Genomic DNA, 12,064 nt, shown 5'->3' with positions numbered 1-12,064 from the left:
GAGGTTAATTGGTGAGTCTCCTGGCCTATGTTGTGACATGCAAAGTACATTCATTCCACCTCAGTTTCTGTGTCTTAACTCATTGTAGCATCAACTCCAAATGTAAAGTCCAAATTATCATCTCGAAAACCACTTAAGTGAGATGGGAGATGATAGTTCATTGTGATACAAGTTTTCTCTTCAGTGAGAAGAATACATAGGATTATGTATTTTCAAAATTATTTGGAAGAACAGGCCTGCCACTACTGATCTTCCATCCCAAAAGGGATAAATGAGGATAAAATGTTGATGGGTCTCAAGCATATCCAGCCTTAAATGAATTATAATAGACTATTCTATGTGTGTGTGTGTGAGAGAGAGAGAGAGAGAGAGACAGAGAGACATAGAGAGAGACAGAGACAGAGACAGTGGTGTGCTGGTAGTACTAAGGCTTGAACTCATGGGCATTGTCCTTTAACTTTTTTTGCTCAAACCTCATATTCTACCACTAGAGCTACACCATCATATCCCTCTTGGGGAGAGGGGCGGGTTAAGTGGAGATGAGGGGATCGTTTTCTTGCCAGACTGGCTTCCAACTGGGCTCGTCAGATCTCAGCCACCTGAGTAGCTAGTATGATAGTCATGAGACACAAGAACCTTGTGAAATTTTATTAAAGAAGCCTTTCTAGCCTGTTGTCTTGCTTTTCTGTTAACTTGTAGGTCATGTGAACCCCCACAGATCTAGGTAAGGTTGTGTCCCCTGTGTCTCTGCTGAGCACCTGCTCAGTAGTTTATTCCCCATAGCCCAATGCTGTCTATCCTGCAGAAACAGGCAGATGATATTTAGTGTCTTCTTTTTTTTTTTTTTTTTTTTTGCCTTCTGTAATGAACAGCACAGCTTTACGGCCATGTAGCTCTATTATCCTACCCCACCACATTCAAGAAATCCCACAGCCTTCCTTCATTTCAACCCATCTCCACCCTCTTCAGTTCAAGCATTCAGGGGTTTTGCTCAGATATTCCCATGAATATTTCAAGCTGGAATTTAAACTCAGGACATTCCATTTTTTTTTTAACTTTGCAGATGCAGTTTCAGCCTGTTGCCTGGCAAGGTATTGAGCAGTAATCTTTCTGCCTCTTCCTCACCAGCAGCAAGGAACGTAGCCATAAAGTAGTGCACCCAATCCCTGCACCCAAACTCTCCATCTAGTGTTCCAGTAACACTCCTGGCTTTCTCTTCGTACATGCACTGACACTTTTTAAAATACAAATAGGCTATTTTCCCAGTCTTCAAGTACTGGTTTGGTTCCTTCTCACTTAACAATTATTTCTGCAATTTGTTTTCTCTGTTTGCATTTTACTGAAGAAGTCAGGAAGAAATCAAGTTACACCTCTAAATCTTGGTGGAAATCTTGTCAGCTAAATACTCAATGCAATTGCCCTAAGATTTTAACTCCCACAGAACACCAGGATGCATTGCAGTTAGGTTTCTTTTATTCTTTTTCATTTTGCAATAAGAAATAAATGTCCATCCTCTAACTTCCAGTAAATTAAATATTTTCCTTATTTCTATATGAGACTTCATCAGAATCATCATGAATATTCATATTTCTGTCATACACTAAAATCTCTTCCAACTGTACTATGTAGTCCTAAAGCCACTTTCAAAGGTTGCAGATTTTGTTGTAGCAGCAGCCCACTTCCCAGTACTATAAACTGTCTCCATTTGCTAGAGTTTCCATAATATACCACTCATAAATGGTAGCTTACACCACAGAATTTATTTTCGAGGAGTGTCATAAAGATAAAATTCCATTACCAGGGTACAATTACAGTCTGACATCCATTGTATACACACACACACACACACACACACACACACACACACACACACACACACACACACCTACCTTTTCATACATAACCCTTCTGGTTCATATGTTCCTATGCATTTAAGAGAAGAACAAACATTCAACTTGGTGTGTGACCATGTTCAAACTTTGAAAATAGTTCATGGAAGAGATTATTTCAAGTTAAACACTCAAAAATCCAACATAGAACCCTAATAATTAATATCTATGAAGGAAAACAAGTTTTCTGTGGCATGATCTGTGAAGAATTTATCCCATCCCATAGACTATACTTTGATTGACCAACAAGAAATGTATCCAATGCCTAACGTATGAAACTGTAACCTCTCTGTATATCAGTTTGATAATAAAAATTTGAAAAAAAAATAAATCAAAAAGAAAAAAACAGACAGTGCACAATATCTTGTAAAGAATTTTATTCTAGGTTGGGATTTTTCAATTATAGTAAGTTACTATGATTGCCAATCAATGAAAGAAAAAAGTCTTATATAGGTGAAATTTCTAATAAGGTTTGACAGCTTTATGTTTCATTTTTCCTTGTTTGTTTTTCTCATTTCTTATAATTTATGTCATACTTTTTTCTGGCAATGCACTTAACAGTCTCCCCAGGTCTAATTTTTATCCAGTGGGAGCACTATGCTTGCTTGGTTTTGAGTTTGAACTTTTTCTTTGGATACTTCCCATATGTTTTTACAAAATATATTATACTAGGTTCTTGTTTTCTCAGTGGATTGTTTTATATGTGGGGGTTAACTAGAGTAAAATGGACAGATTAAATTATATTTCAGTCATAGTCTGGCTTAATTTTCCCTTGAATTTATTTCAAGCTAAATGCTTCATCTCCATTCATCTTTATTCATTCTACTGTAGTCCATGGCCCTTTGCCATCTAAACACCTGGTAGTTTTCCTATCTTGGCAGATTCTTGGATTCATCTTAGCTATTTCAGTGTTTTAGTAGAATTAAGTACATTATTCTTCTCAAAGGTGAGGAGGGCTTAGAGAGAAACTTAATGTAACTGATTTTCCCTGCCAAAGAAATGCTCTGAGTTTAAGAGTTAAATTTCATAGCTGCACACTCCCTTCTGGATTCCATGTCTGTTATGAATGTAAATTTTCATGGTGAATTGATGAGGACTTACAATGTGGAAGCATCACATACTTATTGCCAGAAAGCACAGTGCTTCCCCTGTCTGTTTAGTGCTCTCATTATATGGTAAGAAGCCCAGAACACTCAAATACAAAATCCTTGAAACCCAATATCAATGTTGCTTCTAACTTTAATTGTGCAATCTCTGGATTAGTCATTTTAAAAACTTCAGAATGTTGAGATTTACCTATATGTTCTTTTCACAAAATGTGATAGTATGACATCATTTTTGTCTTTCCAATCCACTTCCATTTTTAACTGCCCAGGCTCTGCTTTAGCATAATTGTTTTGCAGTGATTTTCTTTAAAAAAGAGAATTGTACCATTAATTCCTACTGCCATGCAAGTTGATGGAATAAGATCGATAATGGTGGGACAAGCCTAGCAGCTCTATCTCTCTACCACTGTAGCTTATATATCCTACATTTTAGCAGAGTGGAATTTCCTATTAGTGGGAGGTTTTGCTTCAACATAGATTAGCTCTTTTTGGATACAGATCTCACACAACACAGAAAAAGACAAGAGCAAATTACAAGTGGTTTCTCAAGCAGCTCCTGTACCCACAAATGTGATAAGTTAAAGTGGGAAGCATTGTTAATGATACTTACAGATTCACAACCACATCCACACATTTATCAAAACCACAAGTAGGAGAATTACCTTTGAAAAATGAAGATCATATCTGTGTGTGTGTACAGGTGTGTGCGTGTTTGCTTGTAAAAGTGTGTGCATGCTGACTACAACATTCTCTATCACTTTGCATTTTAAAAATAAAATAAACAGCAAAGTTTCTGAACTGTAAAAGTAAGCCCATATAATAAGCGTGCTTGACACATTGAGAGCAATCAGTATTCTAAGTCCTCAAAGTCCAAAGATCATCTGGGACAGGTGACTCATGCCTGTAATCTAGTTATGAGGCTGAGATCTGAGTATTTTGCTTCAAAGCCAGCCCTGGTTAAAAATAAAAAAGTATGTAAGATTCTTATCTCCAATTAAGCACCAGAAAACCAGAAGTGGAGCTGTGGCTCAAGTGGTACAACACTAGTCTTGAGGGGGGGGAAAAAGCGCTGAATTCAAGCTCCACAACCAATGAAAGAAAGAAAGAGAGGCAGACGGAAGGAAGGAAGGAAGGAAGGAAGGAAGGAAGGAAGGAAGGAAGGAAGGAAGGAAGGAAGGAAGGAAGGAAAAGAGAAAGGAAGGAAGGAAGGAAGAAAGAAACAAAGAAAGAAAGGAAGGAAGGAAAAAAGAAAGGAAGGAAGGAAGGAAGGAAAGAAGGAAAAAAGAAAGGAAGGAAGGAAGGAAGGAAGGAAGGAAGGAAGGAAGGAAGAAAGAAAGAAAGAAAGAAAGGAAGGAAGGAAGGAAGGAAGGAAGGAAGGAAGGAAAAAAGAAAGGAAGGAAGGAAGAAAGAAAGAAAGAAAGAAAGAAAGGAAGGAAGAAAGAAAGGAAGGAAGGAAGGAAGAAAGGGAGTTATCATTTTTCCATAATATCGTTAGAATATAGTAATCCAGTGAGATAAAGAAAGGTCCACTAAGCATTGGTTGGATACATGACTATAATACATACTGTATAATTTTAAACAAAAGTAAAAATTTATTTGAAAAAATATGTGCATAACATCTGTTTACTCTATTTTATCCCATTTCTAATGTTAACTGATTTTTAGGTATATTTTTTTTTCTCCCTGGATGCCTTCTCTCAAAGTTGCTTTCTCCAACTTCTAAAGGCTTGATTTTTCACTAACATTTTCTTCAGATGTAATTTTATCTGTGTGAAGTTGTAACAATTTAAATACAGAATAATTGAGAATCATATACAAAATTTTTCATATAAGATTTCTGCGTTTCTGTGTTTATTCACGAAATACTTAACTTGAGCTAAAAAATTGCCCGTTAAAAAAGAATATAAATTATCTTTGTTTACAGTTTAATTCAAGAGTTATCAGGCATTTTCAATCAAGATACTTGAATAAATACTTGGATATTATTGAAAGAAGCTATTGGTACATGGGGATCTGCCATTGAAATATTTGAAAACTATTTCACTTCTCAAAAATGATTGTGTAAAGCATTTATTTTAAAAAGCATATACTTTTCACATATGTTTAAAAAAAGCAATATTAAGAAGCCTTTCCAGGCTGGGAATAGAATATGGCCTAATGGTAAAGTACTTCCCTCACATACATAAACCCTGGGCTCAATGCATCAGAGAGACAAAGGATAAAAAGACAAATGACTCCAAAAGCAATACTTACAAAACCATTTGGTGTAAACCAACTGAACACCTCATGGGGGGAGAGGAAAGGGGGATGGGGGCGGGGGGAAATGAGGGAGGAGGTAACAAATTGTACAAGAAATGTACCCACTGCCTTTCGTATGAAACTGTAGCCCCTCTGTACATCATTCTGGAAATAATTGATTATTAAGAAAGAAAGAAAGAAAGAAAGAAAGAAAGAAAGAAAGAAAGAAAGAAAGAGCCAGAAAGGGTGCTGTGGCTCAAAAGGTAGAGTGCTAGCCTTGAGGAAAAAGAAGCCAGGAACAGTGCTCAGGCCCTGAGTTCAAGCCCCAGGTGTGGCAAAAAAAAAAAAAAAAAGCCTTTCTCTACAAGAGAAGAGAGTGATGCCAATAAGGACCTAAAAGTCAAAAGCCTTTTATGCTTTGACGTTTACAGTATGGCTAAGGATTGTTGTTAAGCTGGCAATAAGCAAAAAGAAAAAAAAAAAAAAAACACAAAAACCCACAACCAGTAACATGAGTAAACTGGAAGTGTAATGTAGTTTGATTCACCCTATGGCCCACCTGTATTAGTTCTGTGAAAGGACCACAAAGTATATTAAATAGCTTAAAGTAGCCAACTTAATAAGGTACAAAAGATAGGGAGGTGTGTGGGGGCAGGGGGGGAGTCACATTATTATAGAGCTGCTATTTTGTTTTGAAAATGTATGTAATAGTGAAAGGCTCTGTAATTGCATAAAATTTATAACCAACATCTTTTTACGTGTCTCTGCTGTCTAATTTGCTTTGTGGTAATAAGTTTAAGTAGAATAGTGAGACAGTCTTGGTCCTTTAAGAAGGCTATACTGATATGCAATTATTTCCATAAGAGAAACTTGAAAACCTGGGAGATCTTTTGGTCCACAATGGAGATTTGTCCCCAACCAAGGAAGGGAAGGAGGGGAAGATTTTGTAGACACTCTAGGCAGCTTGCAAATGAAGAGAGTTTGACCTGTCACTATGAGTTGTTGAGCCCAGACAGCTCTTCCAGGAGTCCTGTGTCTTCAGCACAAACTTACATTATTATTCTGGCCATGTTCAGTCACCAGCTTGGAGCAGCCCATGGGAAATTCATTCAGTGCTACCAAAGATTTCTGCTTAACACGGCAGGCAAATGACTATCTCCCTCCAGCTATAAGTGTAAAGGTAACATTCTCATGGCCGTAGATGGAGCTTGTACTAGAAAATATCCTTCTTCATTGTTCATAAATATGGCAAAATAGGATCAATCTTTTAGAGGAAAAGTAACGACTGAAGCAATAATATTACAATATTAGGAGGTGTTACCTACCAAGAGATCAGCCTACTGTAAAACACACCTATGCCTTGCTGTGGAAGAAAGCCTGAACCAACCAGAGGAATTATTGTGAAGCAAATACAAAGTGATAGAAATCCGACTTTATTTTGAAGTATGGGGTGACCTCATAGTAGATAAAATCTAATTTAAGTGTTACTTTTCAGAAAACTAAATAATAACAAAAAATACTGTTGATAAGATAACGGTTCCAGTGGCTCATACCAGTAAGGAGGTTGGGATCTGAAGATTGAGTTCAAAACCAGTTCAAGCAGGAAATTCCATTAGATTCTTACATCCAATTAATGACTAAAAAGATGATAGAGCTGTGGCTCAAGTGGTAAAGTGTAGACTTGAGAGAAGCAGCTAAGGAACAGCTCCCAGGACCTGAGTTCAAGCCCCAATACACACACATAGCACACACACAGATAGATAGATAGATAGATAGATAGATAGATAGATAGATAGATAGATAGAGACAAAAGCAACACAGACTCAGAGAAAGAGTTGATTATCCTATATAAATATCATCTTTCATTCACAGCTTGAAAACTTTTTAAATTCAATTATTCACAATTTCAAACTGATCATTTTTAATAAATAAATTTTTGGGGTATTTTAATAGGTAAAGATTTTTAGGCAAATTATTTAAGGAGGTCCTATTCATTGGTTATTCAATGTATATTACTGAAACAAAGATAATCTAAGTTATCTAAACCCTATTTTAAAAAATGTTTAATAGCTATAACCTATAACTCTGGAAAAAATATCTTTTCAGTTGAGTTTATAATATTTGTTTAATTATGTTAAAAGAAAAATAATGTGACTCTACCAATCCATGAAAAATTGATCTTCAGTACTTTAATGTAATTAGCCCTTAATTCCTTCTCTGGTTTCTCTGGATCTGCTTATGTTTTGAAACCAATTCAAAGCAATGTTTTAATTATTACAACATGTCCCTTAATGGAAGTTCTTCAGCATCCCAGTACAAACACCTAACAAATCCCTTTCACCCACAAACTTCTGATGTCTGCATTTAATTTTCAACTTTCCACAAACCAGGCATGCATTTGCCACAGAGCCATGAAGTCAGATAACCAGGGTTACACTTTAACATACATCCTGGGTCTACCATTTTGTGTCTCCGAAGAAAGAAATAAAATCCTCTTGAAGAATGTTAGAGAGGACAGGCACTAACCATTCATGGAGGTTACTTGATACATTTCTCTACACATTTCCCAACTTTCATTTCACATATTATTCTCTTCTATCACACTTTATTTGGTAGTAATACAAAAATTCAGCACTTAGAGCCTAAGTGTGTTTCAAATAGGGAACCAGATCTTGTGATTCTGGGAGATGAATGAACACATTTAGGTCTGTTCAGATATTATCCAAGGCGTCATAATTCTTTTAGTCAGGAGAGTGTGATAAATTATAGTCACATATTAAGTGGTAAGTAGAAACAGAGCTCTAACAGGATCTCAGAGTAGAGGACTCATAAGCTGCATTGTTAACAAATGAGGTTCTAACTCATTTACAATTAGAATCTTTTTAACTGCTGAATTCAGTTGTTCTTTCCTTGCTCAAAAAGTTTGTTGAGCACAAATTTAGCTGGAATAGCATCTGATGTCTATCCCAATCTTTAGAAACACAAGAATGACACTAGTGATCTTTTGTATGCCACTATTGCTTTTTCTGTTTTTTTTTGTTTAAAGGAAATTATAAAATACAACTACCATTCGAGCAAAGAAGTCCACTTCTGTGTATGTGTACAAAGGAAATTCAAACAGTGTCTTAATAAAACACATTTTCACTCACATATACATTGAAAAGACAAAATGTGTAAACTAAATGACAGTGAAAGAATAAATGAATAAAGTAAATTGTATATAACATGTATAGAACATATAACATACATATTATATATTACATTATATAATATTATTCAGCTGTTAAAAATTCTCCCATCCACAATTATATATATGCTTGTATATGTAATTATATATATGCATTTATATATATGTAATTATACAGGTGTTGTTATGCCTAGCAAAATAAACCAAGCACAGATACACAAATACTAAGTGATCTCATCTATACAATCCAGGGAAACCTCATAGAAATCCTGCTACAGGGATATAGTATGATGTGTCTTTTTCATGTTAAGCCTCTTTGTTAAGTGCTAAAAAAAAACTAGTATTAATATGAACTTCAAATATTTAATTTATTCATATTTTTCCATCTATTTAGCCCCAAATCAATAAATTCATAATTATTGACACAATGTGGTCTCACTATTACTTTAAGCATACTATTAATTATAAAATAAGAAAGTCAAAGAAAGGTGATGTATTATCTGTTTATCTATTTAGAAAATCCACAGCAGGTTGAATGAAAGATGCTTTATTATCCCAAAGAATGGTGAATATGTTTATGAGAAAGATACAGTAACTACAATCTATTTTTTTGTGTGTGTTTTTGTGCTGCAATTGGAGAATGAACTCAGGGTAAAGATACTGTGTCTTAGCAATTCCATTAAAGGCTAGTGCTCTACCATTTGAGCCACAGATCAAGTTCTGATTCTGGCTTTTGGGAGGTTAATTGCAGATAAAAGTCACAGAAATTTTCCAACCCAGGTTGACTTTGAAAGATCTGAAGTACTGTGTGAAGACCACGGCTTCCTGAGTAGCTATGATTATAGCTGTGAATCACTTACTACCCAGTTTATAATATATTTTAATAGTCCCTAGTTATTTTTTAATATTTTAATTTGAACACTCTGATCTCACACCCTTTTCATGTAAGTCTGTTCTGAAGAAAGTCAATGAATGGAAGTAAAATGTTTAAATATCCATTTATGTAATAAACCAGATTTATCTGTTGTGGATATAGATTTATAGATTTCTTTAAAAATACAATATGAAGTAGTGTTATTGGGTAAAATTAGCAATCTATGGTTTTCCCATCAATTTAGGTGGTTCTTATAGTTACATATGTTTGGGAAACTCACTCCAATATCTAACCTGCTTATTTATAGTATGGGACATTAAAAGAAAATGATTGCATATGCTGAGAGGAAGTTCCTGCCCTGCAGTCAGGAGAAGAGAGGAATATTAATAGGTACATCAATATACCATGTAACGTATGATAAATTAGGGCTATAACCAATGGAAATGAATATTGGGATCTATTTGCCATAGGCTTTCCCACAGATAATCGTGGCAAGAGGACTTCTATTTTATTCACTCAACTAGAAGCCAGCTTGTTTTCAAAGCATGAAACCAAGAAATTCTGAGGCACACTCACAGAAACAATGTTTCCAGATCACTCCCAAATATAGCAGGGTATGATTGCCCGAAACTGAGAAAAATTTCCATGCCTCTTATCCAACCATTGCACTTCTGCAGGCTTTGAACTTTGTTCTTCCATTCCTAGATTCACAGGCACCACCCAACACTTTGCTCTCTAAAGATATGCCTGCCTGCTATTCGCAATTTTCTTCTCACATTTTAATACATTTTTTGCATTTTACTTTTTAATGACTTCTTATTTCTGACAAAATATGCAGAACTTGTGCATACAAAGTAAGTCTAATGATTTAGGAATGGTTTAGCTGTATTTTCACATCTACAAAACCTTGAATATAAAAGCATTTATTATATGCTTGGGTTCAATGTCATTTAATTAAAAAGAGTAGCAGTTGATTGGGCTATTGATAGAGTTCATTCGTCAATTAAAAACTATTTGTTGTTAAAAGTATTACTGTCTTTGCTGTATCAATTACACTTGGGTAATATATAAAATATATTCAATACCTTTTACCAAGATAAATATGCAGTTCTTTATTTTTCTTAATTTTTTTCCTAAATCCCATTTAAAATACATTTTGATGCTAAGAATTAGTTAGAATTCTGTCATTTGTTTTTCTTTTTCTTTTTTCTGGTGTGGTGCATGAACTCTGGACCTGGGCATTGTCCCTGAACTCTTCAGCTCAGTACTTGTGCTCTACCACTTGAGCCACAGTGCCACTTCCGATTTCCTGGTGGTTCATTGGAAATGAGTGTCTCAAGGACCTTCCTACCGAGGCTGGCTTTGAACTGCAATCCTCAGTACTCCGCCTCCCAAGTAGCTGGGATTACAGGCATCAGACACCAGAGCTTGGTTGTGCTGTTCTTAATGTTTAATACTAGAAATTGTACATGGCTACCGATTTTCACTGTATGTAATAATCACCACACAGGTTGTCAGACCTTACAGAATCTTGTATGATAATTTTGGGATAGATTTGATCATCAGCTCAAGTTCCTACTTTGTGATAATAAAGTTATATTTAATCTTTCCTTTACCCCCCCCCAAAAAAGAAAGAAGTTTTAGAAAGCATTTCTCTAAATTTCAATACTAATAACTGCTCTCAATTATTAGGGCATAAATAAACCAGTGTCAATAGAAATGCTTTGAGTTTTTAAAAACCACAGGGAAGAGTCAAATTACTGCTTATGATTGGAAATATATTTAGATCAAAACTCAATAAGCATTTGTTGAACAAAAATATAAAGAATTCATGGACTCTGTAGTCTCCCTTATAGGGAATAATTAGCACAGGTTTAGGCTAGTCACAGCAGAGGATCACAAGAGCCCAATAGCTATACCCTTATGAACACAAAAGATGATGCTAAGTGAAATGAACTCCATGTTATGGAAATGACTGTTAGATCACTATTCTAATTACTTTCAACATGCGATGTGAAACCGTAGCTTCTATTATTGATGATCCTCTTGTATGCCCTTCCTGTGGTCGTACCTTCACTATCTCTGTATCTTATCTGAGTACATTGGAAACCTTGTATACAGGTATTAGAACTAGGAAACAGTAAGGGAATAACAAAATCGAGAGGCACAGGGTAAAAAAGACAAACGATTACAAAAGCAATACTTGCAAAACTGTTTAGTGTAAATCTACTGAACAACTCATGGGGGGAAAGGGAAAGTGGGAGGGGAGAGGGGGGAATGAGGGAGGAGGTAACAAACAGTACAAGAAATGTATCCAATGCTTAAAGTATGTGTAACCGCTCTGTATATTAGTTTGACAATAAAAAAACTAAAAATAAATAAATAAATAAATAAATAAATGAATAAAAAATAAATTCACCTCAAGAAAAAGCTTAGAAAAAGAATTCATATTAAAGTAAATATAATGAATAGCTTAAATTGTTTCATAAAACAAAAAATAAAACACATATGTAAAATATTACATATAGATTATCTCAGTACGGTGACATCTGAGCATTCTACCTAACATTTTATTGACAACATGTACTGGGAAATACAAAGCCATTGCCTTTGTACATATGAATTCTGACAGAAAACAAACTTTATTAATGATCACTGTTAGTTTACCAATAGATTTTATTTTTAGCCATGCCCACCAGGGGGTGCTGGTACATCGACACTGGAAAGTTGAAGGCTTTCCTACCAGGTCAAATAAATATCTATCACTTAA

The sequence above is a fragment of the Perognathus longimembris genome, chromosome 14 (assembly GCF_023159225.1).
Source record: "Perognathus longimembris pacificus isolate PPM17 chromosome 14, ASM2315922v1, whole genome shotgun sequence".
Taxonomy (NCBI): domain Eukaryota; kingdom Metazoa; phylum Chordata; class Mammalia; order Rodentia; family Heteromyidae; genus Perognathus; species Perognathus longimembris.
Note: the sequence above shows the minus strand (reverse complement) of the source record.